Source organism: Glycine max, chromosome 2, assembly GCF_000004515.6.
Source record: "Glycine max cultivar Williams 82 chromosome 2, Glycine_max_v4.0, whole genome shotgun sequence".
Lineage (NCBI taxonomy): Eukaryota > Viridiplantae > Streptophyta > Magnoliopsida > Fabales > Fabaceae > Glycine > Glycine max.
This window is the reverse complement of record NC_016089.4, coordinates 7,241,640-7,246,259: the sequence shown is the minus strand read 5'-3', so window position 1 is coordinate 7,246,259 and position 4,620 is coordinate 7,241,640.

The window sequence follows — 4,620 nt, the reverse complement described above, 5'->3', positions numbered from 1 at the left end:
TCGTTTAACTTATGTGCTATACGGCTAAGTCATTTTCTTTTCTCTTTTCATTCCCGCATAAAGCTAATTAAGCACGCACGCACATACATACATAACAATTATGTTGAAAAGGAATATTTTGTGTTAAATTTTGGATAATTGTAATTTATTTTTAATATTTTTTCCTTTTAATATTTTTCATTTAGTACTTATTATAGATTTAATTACCTTTATTTGTTGTTTATGTTACTTTTTATTTTACCACGGCTTAATATTTTAACTTTTTTTTTTTATAGAAAAACTTGGGTTTAGGTAACACGCTAAGAAAATGTTAAATGTTGTTGAAATTAATAATGTCAACCACAAAACGCATGAATGCATGGGTATGAGGTTGTTTAAATTTATTCAGTTAGTTTTGAGTCCGAGAAAAAAATTATAGAATTGTATCAAATACTTGGAAGGAAATTAAACTTATTTGCCTATAGTAAATGTTTTAAAACTAGACTAATTAATAATTGATGATGAAAATGCTTGTTCATAGTTTAATGGTTGAACAATGGTTAAATTGGTAATAATTAAAATTTCATTTTCAATATTATATTATGTTTAAAGTAATATAAAATTATAACAAATCAAGAAATAAAAAATATAAATTAATATAAATGACTAAATTGTATATTTTACGAGATAAAAATTAATAATGTATAATAATAATAATTTTTACCTGCGTGTAATCCTTAAACGTGTTTTTTTATTTATCATATAATATTTTATATTGTATTAAAAATAAAATAATTAAAAAATGAATTAAAAAAACAGTTCATAATGGCTTTTTAACCATTGGTATAGTTTGGGCGATTCTAAAATAAGTCAGTTTATAGGAGTTAACAGACCAATCACCAAATTGGAGGTCCTAATGGATTAATTGATTGAATTGATCAGTTGAGTGTAATTTTTAAAAATTACGTTCGTTATAATCCTGCTAGACTCGCAAAATTGTCTCTCGTTATTTAGGATAAGATTTTTTTAAAAAAAAACTATATCATCTTATAATATAGATTTAAATCAAATTCAACCCCAAAATTTAATTTATAAGGTAAGAATGACTTCCTATTTTTACATATTCTTAGATAATGTGGGACATAATTTTTTTAAAATACCAATAAAAAATATTTATGATCGATCTGGATAGAAAAATTAACATTTTCAACTTAAATTGAAATCAAAACATTAATTATATCCACATTTATAGAAAGCATTTCTTTTAACAAATTAAAAGAGTGCTAGTAATACATTTATTTTAATATCAATAGAATTTAATTTAATTGATTAAATAGAATGTATAAGTATTATAAATCTCATGATGATGACGAAGAAAACTCATTAATTGTATGGTCTATTAGGTGAGGGAGTGAAATGGTAGGGATTGAAAGCATGGTTAGAAATACTTCCAATACATGTATTTTTATGTGAAAATCAAGTAAAGTGGTGTAAGGGATGTGGAAGATATGTGCATTGTAGAATTGTATCCTAACATATTAACTATATAACTTTTCCTTGTTTGATTTGAAGAGAAACAAAGAACAGAAAATATCAAATTTTACGAGTCATTTACAAATTTATTTAAAGGACGACTAACGTTTTCCATATAACACAAAATAATTGAAACAGTTGTTTTGAAAGAGATAAATTAGAAGGGATAGAATATAATTTGCCCTAGATTTTTACGTGGATGTAAAGAAATTGGAAGAAGTTATCATTTGGTTAGATTAAGGAATAACACAAGTCTAAGAATGATTGAGTCACGTGAGAAGGTACTCTCCCTGTCTCAGGTATGAGAAAGTGGTATGCGTCAGTGATTAACAGTAAAAAAAAGGACGGGGCAGAGGCGTAGTTGGACCTGAAAGCTAAAGATTTTCTTTCAGTTAAAATGCTTTCGTTAACGTGACGATCAATTATAAAAGTAATTTTTTATGTGTTAAAAAAAATTCTTGTAGTTCGGTTCAGGCCATGGGCCTTCTCTACTCACTATATAACGCAACATAGTTTCTATGTTGTAGAAATAATTAATCACCCAGTCGCCCAATATAAACACTACGTTGAACTATGATTTAAGTAGATAAAATAAATTTATATATACATGTTCTAGAAAAAGAGAGAATTGAGGAAAAAGAAGAATAGATAAATTTATATGATTTAAGTAGAAAGATAGTTTTGACGTCAAATTTCACTACGTGGATAGGAAAAGGCAGGACCATTTTGAAAGGGTTTTTCTTTTACCTAGTGACTCTTTCTTTATTATTTTACATTTTTTTAAAAATCTATCTTTAGTTTAGCGTAGACATATCTTAGGTTCGTTAGGTGCTTATTGACTTTTTTTTGTTTTTTGTGTAGATTTGACTAGGTTTTGGGATATCCTGGAGGCTGGAACAAAAGTTGTATATGCTTGCCAAACCTTTTTACCTACTGAACAGCGACAAAATATAACCAAATCTGACCTAGCTAGACATGGCCCTAATCTACTAAATAGGGACAAAACATAAACTTTCATTATATTACTACTTTTGGAGAATGAAAGAATTAAGCTTGTTTTAAAAAATATTTTTTAATATTTTTTGCTTTTATTAATAATTATAAAATATCATATTATTTATCTTTATTTTTTTATTTAAAATAATAATATAATATTAAAAATATGGAAAAATTTACATTCATTAATAACTTTTTTTTATTGACAAAAGAAAGAGTTATTACAAAAATACGATGGACCCCAGACTTAAAATATGCTAGAAGCCAAAACATAAAGTTTGGTATATGTACCATTCAAGATCAATAATGAAAATACAGCAATGTAAAAATAGCTAAGTAGAGCATTTCTAAACCAAATTGCCAGACTGATATACTCCTATTCAACATGTGAAGCTTTCAACAATCATGCCCATGTCAAGTGTAAAACAGGTTTACCTCTCTTAAATAACCGTATTAAAATGCTGAATGATGTATATATGTGGGTTCAAATTACATAATTTGTAAGTATGTTACACATTGTATAAATATGTTTTAGAGAAAAATGTAAACTTATATGTCTAAAGTTATAAAAGAAACATGTCCAACACATTTCAGTTAAGATTTAAATAGTATAAATTAAAAATTATCGATGATGACAAAAAATTGTAAATATAATTCATTTTAAAAAAAGTTAAGAAATTGAAAAAGGAAATATCGAGAAAAAAATATGTCGATTATATATATGTGTGAGCTGAGTGAATATATATGTATATTTTATTTTTGACTGAATATATGTGTGTATAGACAATAATGCGCAGAATGCCGATCGATGAATTGTTTACTGCATTTCCAAATATGTGTGCATAAGCGTTCCACATGTCACCCATGTTGTAATTAGTTTCTTCCCTGGATGAATTACTAAGAAACAGATTGATTGATAGTACTATATTAAATTATGTAGCTTTACATGTCAGGAAAATGTAGTTGCAGTATTATGTAATGTAATTAATAGGAAGTCACAGACAATTTGAAGACAATTTCTTTAGCTTACCTATCTCATGCCACAATTATGTACTTACGACAGTAAAATGTTTAAAAGCAAAAAAAAGAAAGAAGAAGAAGAAGTAATAAATGGAATTATATAGAATGTACTCTTTGTCTTCATCTGCCCTATAATTCCTGCAGCAGCCAAAGCATAATAGCATGCAATATGCACATATTCGTTTTAGGCTTTTAGCCTCCACGATCTGTTAATGGAAAGTGAAAAGTAAGAGATATGAAGTTCATTATGGCAGCCATGGTCCCAGGGAAGCACTAGAAGATATGAAATGACATAAAAGGTCACCATGCATAATGCTTTAAATGCTTGCTATAGAATCAAAAAATGAAGAGATGTGACAAATTGTTACATCTAATACGCAATAATTTGACAAAGACGACTATGCGTTTATATATTTATTTTAATTAGTTGGCGTCTCTTATTATAAAGAAAATAAGGGCAGTGTCAACATTTCCAGGCAACTAGTTAGTTATTTTATTTTCTTGTTTATAATTATTTCCATATAGCTAGCTGTCTCTATCTAATCCAAATCCGCTTTCCACAACCAACTTGGTCGCATTGGTCCAAAAAACTCAATATCAATATTTTCAAAATAGTTTTAGCATTGTTTAGGAAGAGAATTGTAAGAGATAAAATCTAAGTACTCCACCTACCAAGATAAAATAGTTGGATAAATGGGTAAAAAAAGTTGTATAAAGGGCAACACTACCTCTCCTAATGGCAGTACCAAAACCCAAGATGGGGTCTCCAATGGCCTCTCTTACTCTCACTATTGCATTAACCATAATCTCTCTCACCTTGCCATCTCAAACATTAGCAGACAACTACATCTACTCATCTCCACCACCACCAAAGCACTCACCTCCTCCTCCATATTATTATCACTCTCCACCACCACCGAAGCATTCACCTCCTCCTCCTTATTACTACCACTCTCCTCCAGCACCAAAGCACTCACCACCTCCTCCATACTACTACCAGTCTCCACCATCACCAAAACACTCACCTCCTCCTCCATATTACTATCACTCCCCACCACCACCGAAACATCACCTCCTCCTCCATATTACTAT